This window comes from Amblyomma mixtum, chromosome 8 (genome assembly GCF_055824585.1).
Source record: "Amblyomma mixtum isolate Tamu chromosome 8, ASM5582458v1, whole genome shotgun sequence".
NCBI classification, from domain to species: domain Eukaryota; kingdom Metazoa; phylum Arthropoda; class Arachnida; order Ixodida; family Ixodidae; genus Amblyomma; species Amblyomma mixtum.
Window position 1 is genome coordinate 17864979 of NC_143019.1, and position 16151 is coordinate 17881129.

The window sequence follows — 16151 nt, forward strand, 5'->3', positions numbered from 1 at the left end:
CCTCCTCCTCGAAAGCTCCGTTTCGGGGGTCGGCCGGTAGGGGAGTTAAAGGCGGGACCTTCGCTGGGCGGGCGGCGACGGTTGGGGCGGGTTCTCCGGTGCCCGGCGGTGAAGTGGCCCTGCACGCACCGTTCGATATTCTCTTCTTTTCCTGCCGACTCCCCCTTCCGCTCAACGAATCGCGCTTCCCTCTTTCCCTCTTCTTTTTAATACTAATCTATCGATGCCCGCTCCCTTCTCCTTTCCTCCGGCTTCACGCGTCGTCGTTCCCTTCTTTGTCGTCGTTGTAACTATCGCACGCATGCACTCGCACGTATGAAAAAGAAAAAAAAACGAAAACCGCTTCGCGTCGTCGCCGTCAGGCTGTCCCGGTTTCGCGGCTGCGTGTTGGGTGGGGGATGATGTGGGGGACGGAATCGCCGCCGCGGTGACATTGCGATGCGGTTTCGCTACCCGGTGGTTTTGATGCGGCGCGCTCCCATTGGTTGTCGCCATGACGATGGAGCGACGCCCGTCGTGGCTCCGCCTCCCCCCACTCCCTCCGCCTGCCCCGTTGCGGCGTTTTTTGTCTTGTCCGCGGCTCCGACGCCGCCGCCATTTGTGCTCCCGCGATTTCTTTCGCCTGTTTTTGTCGCTCTGTCACCTGTCTTTCTTTGCGTCTTGTTTTTCTTTTCCGTTGGATCGTTTCGTACGCGAATTCGGAGTTGCCGGTTTGGCATGTGTGTGCCGCTGACAGGCCCAAGAGCTCGTGTTGTTAGCGGACGAAAAAGCGTACAAAGATGCGGGGCCCGCCGACTCTCGTCAGTGGTTTCGGTGGCTTGGCGCTCCCGACGAGTGTGGTTTTTGTTGAGCGCAACCGCCTGGGGAGTAAGATTTCGGCTGCGGTGAATGAAGTGGCGTTGCTGTTGGCGCTCGCGTTTCGTATCGTATGTAACCATGATTATAGAACTGATACCCTCTCCCCATTCTACTATCTCGTTGTGTTACGTTTAAACGACGCATTCGATAGCCCCCCTGCTTTCGCATTGCTTTTGTGACGTCAGAGAAGGCCGCCTTGTTACGTGGAGCAGTGATTCCAACACTGGTTCGCCTAGTTTTCCCATTGTGGCGTAGAGGTATGAGCGTAAGTAGTTCGGGCGCGCACTTTACAGATGGCAAAGTCAGTGCAAAAGTCTTTTCACCATGGTCTCTGCCCGCTTCGTACTGAATTTAGATCTGAAGAGATACAGATTTTACTGAGTGTCGTTTTACTTCTGGATTAAGGGACTCAGTTAAGCAGTGAAATGAAAGTTGCAACGAATTTTTCCGAGAGATCACCAGTTAAGCTCAACACTGTAAAAGCAAGCAAACAGTTCAGGTAGCACTGAAACGACACAACAATGTTACTTAATTTAAACGTTACTGTACTCTGTTGTTAATTTGGCAGCCGCTGTGGCTCAGTTGTTGTGGTGCTCGGCTGGTAACCTGCAATTACGCGGGTTCGACCCGGCCGTGGCGGTCAAATTTCGATGGAGGCGAAATTCTAGAGGCCCGTGTACTGTGCGCGATGTCGGTGCACGTTAAGACACTCCAGGTGCTCGAAATTTCCGGAGCCCTTCACTACGGCGTACCTTATAGCCTGAGTCGCTTTTGGATGTTAAAGCCCATAAACCAACCATCTGTTGTTAATTTCCCGTTTTCGTAACATTTCTGGAATGTTACGAATAAAGGGTGGAGTAACCATGCCTTGACCTTAACTAAATATTTAAACAAAAGAATGTAACTTCCTTTAAATGGTGAACCAACCTTACAAGAGCGTTCGGGCATGCAATTTGTGAAGGCACACAATTAATAAACGCTTTGCAGGGACCAATAACGAAGGCCAAACTCCAGTTCTACAAAACGTCACAACCTTTACATCCAAGTAGAGTGGAGAGCTGGGCGAGTTAGTACATGGCTGTGGAAAGGAAACCGGCGCAGTGGAGAAAGACACAGAACCGGAACACAGGACGATGCGTTGTCCCGTGTTCCTGTTCTTTGTCTCTCTCCATTGCGCTGGTTTTCTTTCTACATTACATGAAACTCACTAACCTCCGAACGGATAACGATAACATGGAGACAGACTTACACCGCCGTTATTGAAGAGTGTCCCATGTGTGACGAATGGGTAATAAGCAAAGTCCTTTAAGAAAACAATGAGGTTGTTTGCAGTCTATGGCAGGCACAATTTAAGAGATTGATTGCAAAGTATTGCTAGTTGAAGAATATATTTAGTCTATAAAACCAGTGGGAAAAGTCTCTGGGTATAGTGCACGGAATATATACGTAATATTATTTCATAGTTACAATTTAAGTATTACAATGATGTTTAGAACGCAGTATTAGGACAATGTTTACTCAGAACGTTATAATAATATTTACTATACAACATTTGTTAATTCTGACATTATAATAATACTCAGAACGTAGCATTCGAACGATGTTAACCTTTAATGTTAAACTAATGTTTATGGCACAGCATATAACGTTATTTGCTCATTTTTTAGCACTAAACTATACATTACAACGTAACATGTAACGTTAATACAACTTACATAACAATTTTATGTTACAGTCATGTATGGTGCTACCTGGAAGAAGGAAAGGTACTTTAATTTTACTCACGAGCGTACATTTGTTGCACTTAGGCTTACGCGTCAACGTGAATTTATTGCAGGGTCTGGAGCGTGTTCCAAGGGGATTATTTCATTATTAACTGCCCGCGTATAACGTCTACAGAGGTTTACTGGTTTACCTTGTTCGTTGCTACTCGCGCGCTGTGTAAGCGTATCCAGCCTTTTTTATTGCAACTACACCAACACTGGAAGCTTTGGGGGAAATAATGCGGTAGACATAACGCTTAGTGAATTCTCTGTGCTCTATCCAATAAACCCTTCTTCTCAGTGCATTTTTTGTTATGACTCCATCTTTGAGCATTAGTTCTGATATTGAAGCTTCGATATTTGAAGTAACCGGAAAAAATGAAACGCACAGAATTATGCATAAACTAACGTCGAATACATTTCCTCTGTTTTCCCTATGCATGTATATTTTTCCGATAAATTATTGGCGGCTTTTCCATGCCCAGAAAACACCAGCAATATGCACACAGTTATTCTCGGTGTTATCATTTACCATCGAAATATAAGCGAAAAAAATTATTAGAGCGCGAAAACCACAGTCCACACGTTCCACCAGCTGTACACACTCGCGCCCACCCTAAATGCATAGGCCCCTGCTACAAACCAGCAACTGCGAGTGGATACAGTGAAACCAGCGACACCGTTTATATGCCCTTACAGATGTAATGGATATTCGGACTCTGTGTATACGCCCCGACTTTACGGCGAGAAGCTTCTGTTGAAAACAACCCCTCATAGCTTCAATGGAGGGGAAATGAAAAAGTGAAAGAAGATGTTTATGCTGGAAGCACTAGGGGACAGCGATCCAAAATCCGACACCCGAGTCGCATGCGGCGTCGGGGGGAAGCCGCAAAGTGACGAGGCGCTTGGTGGCACGCGTGGTGGTGGTGGCGCTGGTGTCGCCCCTTGTCGCACTCCCGTTACCGTATCCGTAAGCGCGGCCCACGCGGCGTTCGCCCGCCGAGCTTCCCCGAATCTGTGTTTTTCTTTCTGCGAACAAGTTTGGCGTAATCCGATCTCTCCTCCGAGGCAGGAACACCGCCTGTCTTCTTCTTCGGATTCTCTTCTTCCTCTCCTTTCTTTCTGACGGAGAAACTCTCTCTCCTACCCTCCCTCTACCACCCACCCCTACTTCCTCCAAAAAACAGAGGCTCGCTCGTCTCGAAAAAAAAACAAACAAGGAAATATACAAACTAAGTAAGGAACTTGGCTTTCTGTAGACAGCGGCGTAGAGCCATGCACCATGTGGTACATGCGGCCGTGCCAAGCCGCAGAGGGCTAGTAGTCACGTGACTTCATGCCTGCAAGTCACGTGATGTGTAGTTAGTGCTGATGCTCGCCAAAACCGAAGGCGGTCTTCAGTACAGTACGGTCCAAACGTGGAATTATAATCAGGGGCCAAATTTTTTTTTGTACTTTGCTATAATGTAGCCCATCGGGGGCCAAATTTTTGACTCTGCTATAATCTCGCCCGTATTCGGTTAGTGGTGTCATGGCGTCCCACGTGGTTGTGTATATACCGGGGGGCAGGGACCACATAACGGAGGCGGCTGGGGTGTAGGACAGAGTAGGGCTCTAAACGGCCTTCGCTTCATCTACAGGGGTGCTGGCGGGAGGTGTAAAGAGTGTCGGAAGACGAGTACCTCCTGGGGGTTTTCCTTCTCTCCTTTTGCCCTTCGCTCATTCCTCCGTTGGCCCGCTCGCGCTAACTGGCGGCCAGCCTTCGAGCCAGGACTGCTGCCCGCCCTGTTCCTTCCTCGGGCCCCTTGTTTTGCGTCCGACGCGAGGGTAGCGTGCGGGTGGTAGTCCGGTTGGAAGGACGGAAGACATCTGCGACGGTTCATTACGGTCGCCGCAGCGAGCTGTCGCTCTCTATCTCTCTCTTTCTTTTGAGGACGTGTTTTCTTTCGTTTCATCACTGTTTTATTTCTCAGGGTTGCGACGGACGCCTTCCGTCGACACTTCGTGGAAGTCTTTGAGCCGTCAAGCGGCGGTTTAGGCGCCATCTATCGAAGCTTGCATGCAGCGCTTCTCTGGCTGTGCTTGTTTCTCTTTAAAACGACATAATAGCTATAGCTACCAAGGGGCACACTTCCAGGGTCATTTCGTCTTCCCGAAGGTGGTAAAGACAAATCTAAAACGGATTGGCGCTCTTTTCGAGCACAAAAGAAAAAAAAGAAGCTAATATGACGCGAACAAAATGAAACAGACGTGACATGTTGCTGTGACGTTATTATTTAATGTTGTCATAGCCTCGAAGGGAACGTTTTACTCGCTTTAACGCCCCAAGACAAATTTTCGTTTGATGGAAAAGAACTCCCGGGAGATTATTGAAAATTCCTGACTACTGGTGCTGCCCTAATGACCGATTTATCTGAGATTATAGGTTATTTTGGATATAATGTCATAACGATAATGTCTGCACTGTATATGGAGTCCCCCTCGACGCCCATTAGCGATTTCTGATAGTCTTCACTTCGTAGCGGTTCCTTCTGCACAACCAGGGACCATCCAAAAATATATCCAGCATGGCGTACCGATCTACGGACGACTATATATTGTTATTTGTAACTCATTGTAACGGATTTAGTAGCCTTCTGCTAGAACACAACCTTCTTTAATGTATTTGTTCTGAAGGGTAGGGTGTAGCAGGGTGTTGGGAGGGGTAGCGATGCCTCTTTGACCCGTTAAACACCTTTATTCGAAGATCTGATTATATTAAACGATTTTTTTGCTCATTAACGGCATTTCTATTCTACGGTGCGATCCCCGTACAAAGATACCATTGGACACTCCACAGTGCCCACATCAAAAGCTTATAGACAGCCCATTAACTGTACAGTGAAATTTTCGCAACACCTCTGCAATGGCGCTGGCGCTAAACAGGACGCCCTCGACGCATCGCCAGCGCCACCATCATCGGCGCCAGTCCGCGGTGTTTGCAGAAAAGCCGCGTCGGACCTTCGTCGCTTCAGCCCCCCGACCGAGTGGCGTTAGCTGGAAAGAGCAGCCGCTAAAAGACGCACTCGCGGAGCAAGAAAAAGGCCTGAGGAGAACGGAGGGAGGGACGCGGCCCAGCTTCGACCCAGCTGGAGACGTATCGGGTTTCTTCCCCGCTGTTCTCGGTCGCTTCTGCTGCCTCCCCCTCGTCTCTCTTCAACCCCCCCCCCCCCTTTTTTTTTTTTCGCTCACTCTGCCTTTTACTTTCAAGGGTACACAGCAGAGCAACGGTGGTGGTGGTGGTGGCGGCGGCGGCTAGCATCCGTGGCTGGAACGCTTGCCTGCCTGCTTGCCCGTGCCGCCGCCTCGTTGTCGTTTCGTTCGCGGCTGGAGCCTCTGGAGAAGAACTCGCCCCGGCAGACGCGGGGCGAAGACATGCTGCGCTGCATGCCTTTGCCGCCTCCAGCGCAGGAGGCGGCTCGGCGCAAACCGTTCTTCCTTCTCCTCCTCGGTCTGTCAGCTTGGCTGCTCTTCCGCGTATACTCCGGTTCCCCTTGTTTTCTTGTGTTGCTTTATTTTCTTTTTTCGTATACTCGAGATTTACTGTGGCTTGGCGGCGTCGGCGAGATGTTAACACTTTTTGACCGTGGCACAGTTCCTGGCGAGATATGGCATGGCTGCTGAAGACCATTAGGGTTACTCGACTTTAAAAAAAAAACACGTGCGGTGTCGTGAGTGAAAGCGAAACTTTAATTATTAAGAGAAAGCGAGTCCAGACTCCAGTGGTCGTGTTAGTGGTTGTTTTGTAGTCAACACGACTTCAGTGAGAAATGGCTGACTTTAAGCCAGACAGTCGAGCCGTCTTGGAGGGCTTACTACTCCCGCGCAGTCTTCCTCGTTGTGTGTTACGTATGCGGTGGCGAACATAGAGCAGTGCGCGGGCTCTGGCTAACCCGAATGCCCAGGCCCGGCAGGCGGATCAGGCTAGGAAAAGAAATGCGCTGTTTCGCTTTCTCGGGCCCGGGCCTGGGCTTGAAGTTGAGGGCCGGGCCGGGATCGGGCCCTTACATACAAGACCTGTTTCCGGCTTTTGATTCAGTTTTGGAAGGTTAATTGCAGTCAGTGGGTCCTAGCACTGACATGGATGAAACATGGCCATGGCGTGAGGAAAAACAGTGGAAAAAGAAACGACCGATCGCTTATTTGCTTTTTTTTTTGTGCTTGCTATAGTTTCGTTTTCGCCAAACGAGAAAAGTGGTCAAATGTACTGTTGTTTTTCTCTTTTTTTTTTGCCTGCTGCCTAGAAAGTCTCGGGAATGAAGGAATCACGGCGGTAAAATCTTTCCAGGGCGTTCTTTCTTGACGCGGAATGAGATGAAGCTTAAAGACATCATTTGTAGACCGAGTCGCATCAGCCGTCACTCACAGTATAATATACGAGCAATTTCACACAGGCGACCTACCGGATTGAGCGATACAAGAGTAGTATGTGGTTATTTATTAAACGAAACAAAAGGGAATGAAAAGGTATTTGCCAGCCGCTGCATCCGGATTCTGAAGCACCGGAGCTGCGTCCAGGGGACAGAAAGGGACAGCGAGTAGACAGAGAGAGGAAATAAAAGTGGGGAACGACAGGGAGAAAGGACGAAACGGTACAAGGGAAGAAAGGCCATTTTTCAGCTATTGAAGACAGTTCGCGCAGATTCTAAAGCATAGAGTCCAGCAGCGGGCAAGCTCATTTGAGTGTATTGGACTTCTAATGTAAAGTACAGAGCACCGCTGGCATGGACTGCCGCAGCTATATAAGCGAGCACACGCCTTGGAATCTACACCAAAACGCCCCTCGCATACGCTTTGTTTTGCGTTGACGCTGACAACTACAGACAATTCTAGGGTACTTCCTCTAGCTTAAGCAGGAGAAAGTACCCTATTCCACTATGATGGTTGGTTTGGTTTATGGGGTTTAACGTCCCAAAGCGACTAAGGCTATGAAAGACGCCGCAGTGAAGGGCTCCGGAAATTTCGACCACCTGGGGTTCTTTAACGTGGACTGACATCGCATAGCACACGGGCCTCTATGATGATGATGAAATAACTTTATTTGCACCCGTCAAGGAATCAGAGGGCGAAAAAGACGAGTCTTGACCGCCGTCATCTTCCTCCCCTTTCAGCAGGCTGGGATCCCTTGGGATTCAGCGGTGTCCAGGGCCAGACGGATGACTTCTTTTTGTTCTTCTTCTTTCTGGCTAGAATTTCGCCTCCATCGAAATGCAATCGCCGCGGCCGGGATCGAACCCGCGTCTTTCGGGTCAGCAGCCGTATTCCACTATGAATCTAAAAATGTAACCCAGGAAACGACATATTATTGAAGCCTCGATTGTAAGAACTGCTGGAGGAGAACCTTTCTTCAATTGCTGGACGGGTAGCTGTCCGCTTCAAGCCTTTCACTGTGTGCCCTCGCCTCCCAAAAAATACATCTCTACATTACTAGAAACGCCATTGGGGAAGAACATATTGGTTTAGGCCGCATCTGGTTTTTAACGCATGCTAAACAATAAACAGGAGCGTTCCGTGTACATTGAACGCGGCCTAAGCGGCCATGAATTTCGCTCGCGAAATTGTGTTCGTTAAGAAAAAAAGAAATGCCATGGCTACGTCTCAGAGGAAGATTTAATATTTCGCAAATCCGGACCTTAAAAAATGACCTATCAGAAATATAGAGGTAACGTAAAATTGGTTAAAACGGGCAACCCTTTTCATTTAGCTCTCCGAACGGTGGGGCTACGCACAGACGAGATCACTGTTCAAAAACCCGAGCGGGGGAACTCTTATCTTGGTTTTGAGTTTACCGAACCAATTTTTTTAAAGCGGTATTGCAATTCGAATGCCTTTTTTCGGACACTTCAGATCTCGTAGGAGCTTATTTGCACAGAGAGGGAAGTTTAATTACCTCTTGAGCTGCTGCGGGAACGACTCCGGGCCGGGCACGGCGCGGGCTCAGTAGAGTGATCGTAGCAGGTCCCTGCCGGACTTGGACTTGAAGCCGAAAACCGGCCTGGGTGAGCAGGTTGTGACGTCACGTGACCTATGTTGCCCACCTGCCTCCTAGGTTGCTCTCTAGGGACAACCTGCCAGAGCCATGCCCGTGATTTTTCGCTCACAACGCTGACGCCGAAAAAGCCGACAAAGCCGACACCGGATTGTCTGGTGAACGGGGCCTTTAACGCGAGAGCTTTAAAACCAAACTTTAAATGGGTGTCGATCATATTTTTACACTGGCAATATGACACTTCAAGCAGACATGCATGTCAATCTGTCTGCTAAAGATCTGCATACCTGCAACACTAAAATTAACGTCCAGTCGAAGTTATAGTATGATTTAAGCTAGATGTATACGTGGGATGCTAATGGATTTCCAGCACGGTGCAGACATGGGTAGTCTCCATAGCCAAGGCAATAAGGTGTGAAATAAGTGCGATTGAATCTACGTCATACCAAAGGATGAAATCATAAATTCGTACATTTCAGTATTTATCGCATGGGGATGTAAGAAACACAGACGTCTAAGAACCTCTCATGTGCACGAATACTCTGAATATTTTTTCGGTTAATTTGAATTACTGTTCCAATTTAGCATCCTACATAACCGCATCATCATAACACAGACACAATAACGCTAGTAGTTCACACATCCCATCACTGGCCCACCTTCAATTGTTACACATGAATGATGTCCTCATGAAGGCTAGCGGACGACTGCTGTCTAGCAAAGTTATCTAAATGAGGTTTGTGACTTTTTGTTCATAGAGCCCGCGCCCAGCCCCTCACTAGCGAATTTGGCAGGCAGGATGTTTTGTACAGTGACGTGGCGCTCAGCCGGGATATTACGACACATGCAACTGTGGCGACCCTGTGCACCCGGGACTCAGGGGATGCAGAATGCGTCGGCCTAGCCCTAACCATCGACCATGCATGGTCGATAGGTAGGGTTATCGACACTGACACGACGAACATCTGCACTGATTCACAAACCACACACAGGCGCTTTCTACGTGACATCGTCCCTCGGAATGCCGCACATGTACTTGAGCACTCACCCGCTCCGCAACACTCCATAACTGTCACGTGCGGACCTGGGCACGAGGGTATCCTCTGTAATCTGCGCGCTCATGCGGCTCGAGAAATGTCTTTCCGAGAACCGGTGGAACCCTCTCTAGCAGCGGCGACGACGGCATCTCCCACTTATCATGCGATCATAACTCCAGAAGAGGCTCCTTTAGCCACCGCCACACCATTCCCTCACACTTAAGAGCGCAGTCTGGAGGCAGCTCGAGAGCAACTCGCACATTTCGCCGGGAATAGTCAGTTGTATTCACCCGGCCCTTATACCCAACACAATGCTCAACATGTCAGGCCCCAGTGGCCGACCACTACGGTCTTTGGGTGGGCTTGCCTTCAACAGCGGGCTGTAGGGCCCGTCCTGAACCCATCTCGCTCCTCCTGAAACGACACTGTGCTTGCCACCGACCTGTTGAGACGGCGAACACTGGTCACCCAGACGAGGCGGTGGCCAGAGGGCTCCTGGACTTGTAGGCGCCCTCCCAGAATGCAAGAGCTATATTTTTATAAATAAAATTTATATCTCCTCCTCCTCTCTCAAGAAAGGTTGGCAAGTTTAGGACCAGAAACAGAATCAGTTTGTTCTAATAAAAAAAGAAAATATAAGGTGGTAAAATTTAAGCCGAAGGTGGTTTCGTAGTGACTGACTGTACTGGGACCTAATCAGGACGTTTCAAAGATGCTGACTATGGGCGTAGATGTCTAAAATCAATAGGGACGTTGCTTGGAGGTTTATGGTGTGTTGGGATCTTTCTTATAACTTTACCGTAATCTATGCTTGTGTAGACCTACAAGTTTCTCTTAATGTAAAGCTAGTAGATTTTACTGAAGCATTCTGAAAAGTGGCAGAGACAACATGCGTACCACAACCCTTATCTGACCGCTTCTGGGCTCGGCCGAAACATCACAAAACAGTTGGCAGCACATTTTTGTGTGCGTCCGCGCTTCTCAGCTGCACGCCCGTATATTTGGTCTACGGGAGGTTTTCGTTACGATACACAGCGCTGGCAGCGAGGCCGCTTACGCTGGATGAAGTACCCCATTCGACTATGACTCTAAAAATGTAAAGATGAAAACAGCGTATTAATATTCAGAGTAGATGAAAGATGGCTTCATCATTTTCCCCCAAGAATAGAAACAAATAGTATAGCGGGTAGAAACGCTTCTTCTCTACCTTTCCGCCGTTCTTTCTTCTATCTGCGCTGCTCGAGCAAAGAAGGGCATGACGTGGCTCGCCCGCAGCAGAATGCCCCAGAGCCAATCACGAAGCGGAAACCGGCCCTCGGAGCTGCACACACACAAACACAATCCCCTCTTCCATCGTGCTCGCCGCTTAGGAGGAACGCGCGGCGAACAAGAAGCGTGTCCTCACGCGCGAAACAAGATAACGTCACGACCCTGCGCGAGCGATGCCGCCATCTCCCCTTCCAATGGGCGCGCGGCGGCTCTCGGCGCGAAACACCCTAGACACTCGGCTGGCTCGATCGCTCGCGTCGTGATTTCTCGAGTTCGTTGCTCGTTATCGAGAGACGCGCGGGGCCGCCGCCGCACTTATTCGCGCATAAGATGAGAAGGGCTTACTCACGGCTCGGCAGGGCATCTGCCGCGCAGCCGTGCGCGCATGAACGCGATCCTGGGGGTTGCGTGCAGCAGAGATGTAAGCTTCGTGGTCCAGTGTTTCCTCCAGTGCGTAGTCCAGTTCAGTGCAGTGCGTTGCTGGGTGATATAGTGTCGCCAGTGCCGTGCTGGGCAGCTCAGTACCAGGTAGTACAGTTCTCCCTCCACTGTGCAGAACAATGCAGCGTAGGGCAGTACACGGTTCGCCACCCCAGTGCGTAGTAGACCAATGTCGCCTCCACTCTGGCCGACGCGCGGTTGGTGGACGGTGCTCCGTTGTCCAGTGCTTGGTTGGGCAGTACCACCGTGGCTAGCCCAGTGCGTGGTAGATCATAGCTGGTTAGTCGAGTGTTCCCTCAACCTCCACCCATTTTAGCCCAGTGTGCAGTACACTAGTACTGGTTAATTCAATGCTGGGCAGTATCGTGATGACTGGCCGATAAACGGTAGTCCGGACGGTGCTCCGTAGTCCAATGCTGGGAAGTACTCTGCCTGCGTGTTCTACTGAATGGGTAATGTATTGACTGGGAAGTCAAGGTGAAATCCGTCAAGCCGATGAATAACAAGCGAGAATTTACGGTTGGCAGCCACCTATGCTAAGCCACTTAGTCTCAAGGGGAGGACATTTGGCGAAACCCGTTCTCAGAAAGCATTAGACGCTGTGAGATATTCTTGAAGAAAAAAAGAATAAGAACAGCGGACTTGCAACTGCTCCTGACACAGAGAAACATTTGTGCAAGAACCCAGCGACAGCATTTTCAGGGTTCAACGCAAGAGAGGGAAAAGAAAGGCGAATAGCTACAGAGAGGTTCATGCCTAGAGCGATGGCGTGCTTCATGAGACTCTCCTGATTGGATAAGTTGCTGCACCGGCTTCTAACAGCAGTGCATGTAACTACTGGGACGAATTGTACGTCCGGCAGCAGCAACAGTTCGCAGCGCGGATGCGCCAATCTAGAGAGAAGGAGAAGGCCAATGCGCGGGGATGGGGGAGTGGATCTATCGTGCGCCGCATCTCTTCCTCTCCTATCTGCGTAAGAAACACCGCTGACTCCGAGAGGAGTGTCCAATCACGACTCTCCGACCGTCCATCTGAGTGTTGCCGTCGTAGTTGGTCGGGTATACCCAGCGAGGGGTCTGGCCCGAAGCTTGGTTTCTCGTGATTCCTATGATAATTGGGCTTGTGTTGCTTCTATATCCACAGGGCTATTTGAGATCCAGCTCGTGTTGTATACATAAATGCCCGAAGTTGATTCATTCGAGTATACGTTAGAAGAGCCGATCTCTCGACCCGCTGCAACGACTCAAGAGGCGGGTTCCATATCCCTGCCGCGGCGGCCGTATTTTGGTGGAGGCGAAATGCAGACAAGCCATCGTGAGATATGATTCTCGAGCTTTTTAGGGTACTCCAGATGGTAAAAACTTCACAGGAATGATCAGCTATATAGCGCTGCACATGGACTGCATTGCTGCCACTTAAAGATGCATTATTAACCGCTCACATTCCCTTTATTCAGCATTTATTACAGTAGAGAAAAACGCGAGCACAAGGACTAAAAGGTGCAATGTACGCGGCTTGAAAGGCCATCATGGCCTCCTTCACTGGCAGGGTTCAGCGGTTGCAAATGCTTCAGGAATGAAATATAGCGAAGGTCGCACAATGCTCTCTTTCATTTAGCTACATGACTAATGTGACGGATTGTTTTTCTTTTTTTGCATTAAAACTACCCGATGTATTTTTGTCTTCGCGGTAAAGCCCCCACAAGGCAACACCAACTGATATATGCGCAAATAAAGCCTTATATAACATTGCCTTATTCCTACTTGGAACAAAATGATAGCGTCTACACTTGCCACAGGCCTTCGCGAAGCTTCCGAGCGCGATATACTAGTGCAGTATAGCAGTGTCGGCAGTATAGTGACGCCACTCCGCCAAACCTCGGCTTCGGTGCGTGGCACGGTAAAGGAGTGAAGCCTCCAGAGGCGTGTGTGAGCATATGAATGAAGCCTCCAGAGGCGTGTGTGAGTAAAGGAATGAAGGCTCCAGAGGCGTGTGTGAGCAAATGAATGAAGCCTCCAAAGACGAGTGGGAGCGAAGGAATGAAGCCTCCAGGGGCGTGTGTGAGCAAAGGAGTGAAGCCTCCAAAGATGTGTGTGAACAAATAAATGAAGCCTCCAGAGGTGTGCAGAGCAAAGGATTGAAGCATCCGCCCTCGAAATCGCCATTCACCTCCCCTACCGCCCTCCCTCCACATCATTCAGGCGCCAGCGGATGAGAGCAAAGAATATGGAACAATGAAACAGTGCAATGAATTCGTATGCGACGATGAAATTAAATTCAAGGACGCAATCCAAGGCGGAAGTGGGCAGTGGCGGTGGGTGGGTGGTGGGCTTCTCTCAAGGGCCTCTGATGGGTGGTGGCTCCTGAATGGTGGAGGTGCGCGGTGGGTAGCGTTTCTGTTCAGGGAAGGCTTCGCTACTGGCTAACACCCCGATTTTAATGAATTACACTACAACTGCTGTCTCATCAAAAAGTGTCGGCGAAATCATTCAAAGCTGCCATGGGAAGGCGATCCGCGTAAAGGACAAGGTAAAAGCACCCTGCGGTGGCAGCTTCTCCACACCGTTTCTTACGATCGGCCGTCAATTTTTGTTCCTCCATTTTTTTTTTTTTGCTCTAACCTTCTGCCTTCATTCTCTTCCCATTCAGGGCGAGAGAACAGATGTTCCGGGTGCGGCTTTTTCTTCGCTGCGCCTTCCTTCGCATATACACGCACTCCTTGTGGATTCAGTGTAAACCTCGAGGACCAGAGCACTCGTATCGCCCAAGGTAAACACACACGTACTCACAACCTCCAGACTGGCAAACACTGGCTACCGGCTACTTAGCGAACAGCCTTTTTGGGGGGGCTGAAGTTGACCGTCCATTCAGGTTTGGAAGCAAAAGGAGGCTGTTAACCGCTGTCATTGGGTATGTATATAATGCGAGCAGATGTGTGCCAGCGTTGGACCCTCGGTTCAAAATGAAAGATGGCTTGGACTTTTTGCGATCATGAAGATGCGGCGGAACATACATGTGATCGAACGTCATTTCAACAGTACGGGTTTTTGTTTAGAATGAACGGTCGAAAATCTTTTCTACTGAAAATGTTTTAGATCGTTGACAGCAATGGAATGTGTAACAGAGAATAGATGCGCAAGTGCAGACTGGCTCTTGAGGCTCTTAAATGGATTAAATGCGTCTAACTAATGACCCACTACACTCGAAACCATTGGATATTAGATTAATAGTGCCGCCAATAGAATCTAGAATACACTTTAGTTACCTGTTTATGCAGTAAATAAAGTTTTTTGTACCTCAAACTGCTATGAATTTGCGAGGCGCAAAAATTTCGCCATTTTATTATTAATTTCGTGCATAGCGGTTGATTACTGTTTCCTGTTCTGGATTCCTGTTATGGATTTCGTGTTACTGTTGAGGTTTCATGTCCCGTTCAATAGTAGAAAGAAACTAAAACGTGTTGCACGTACTTTCTGCTCTACCACTTTGTTGCAAGGTTTCAGGGCTCCCCATAGGGGCTTCACAACAAGTTCTTTAACTTTACTGTTCGTTTCAGACATTTATTTCACACGAGAATGTAAAAGAACTTTATTTAGCTTTAATATAGGTACGGGATGAGCATTCACCTACAACACCCTCGGGCCAGCGACCATTTGGGGAAGAGCCGAGGCCTGCAAAAGTCAACTGTTAACTACACGGTTCGTATAAGACTTTGTGGACAATCAAAGTGTCCGGAGAAGGCATCAGCGGAGAGTTTCTAACATTTCCTCCTTGTAATAAAATTTATCAGGTAGTATATGTCTGTGGATCTCATGGTACCTCCCTCCGTATAGCTAAGACAGACGGAAAAATAAAAAAAAAACTTTATTAGTAGCCGTTTCTGGCAGCGATAAACCGAAGAAGTCTTTTCCGAAGAGAGGAGGAGCCATTGTTTTGACAAGACTAAACAGCAGTCCTCATTCTCGACAGCGACATGTGCCGGTGGTCACTATGTCCAGAAAGATTATGCTCCTGGATGACATTCTAAATTGCAACTTGAATGTATATAATTTTTAATTTACGTCCCGCAACAAAAGGCACCGCCATAAAGGAATAACTTATTCACCGATCGCTATCCCCCGCGCATCCACCACTTGTAAAAGTGAACCTGCACTTTGTCTCGTACAAGAAATTTTTGATATAGAGGGAAGACCATGTTACGACAGCTGCCGAAGAGCAGTGACACTACATAGCCAACTTATGGAAAATGAACACTGTGGCTACAGCGCTGAAGAGACAGGCATAACAATACGTGAAGGTGCATTCCACAAGCAGCAGCGGACCGCGCCTTCCTCTTGAACCCTCTTTCCCGAATGACCAAGAAGAGAGATCTTAACTCCCCCACCCTTTCCCCTCTTTTCCTTCTCCGTCGCTCATTCGCCTGCCTTTAGCACAGCATCTCGTTCCACAGTGAGCACGGCTTCGGCAGTCAACCAGACTCGGGTTAAACTTCTCGGCGCTGTTGGGTCGCACGTTGTAGCGCATGCCCTGTTGGTCTTCAAAACGTGTCTGTTGAGAGAGAGAAGGAAACATGGCGTCTCCCTTTCTTTCTTCTTTTACCCACGGGCCGAACGCATGCCGACGTGGGGTTCTTTAGCCGCGTACTCCGGGGGTTTCGCTCAGTAGTATACGCGCGGGGGGTAACACACTGCGGGCTGCACATGTGCGCGACATGTGCCGGCTCTCACAGGCCGAATCCACTGACAACCCGAAAAA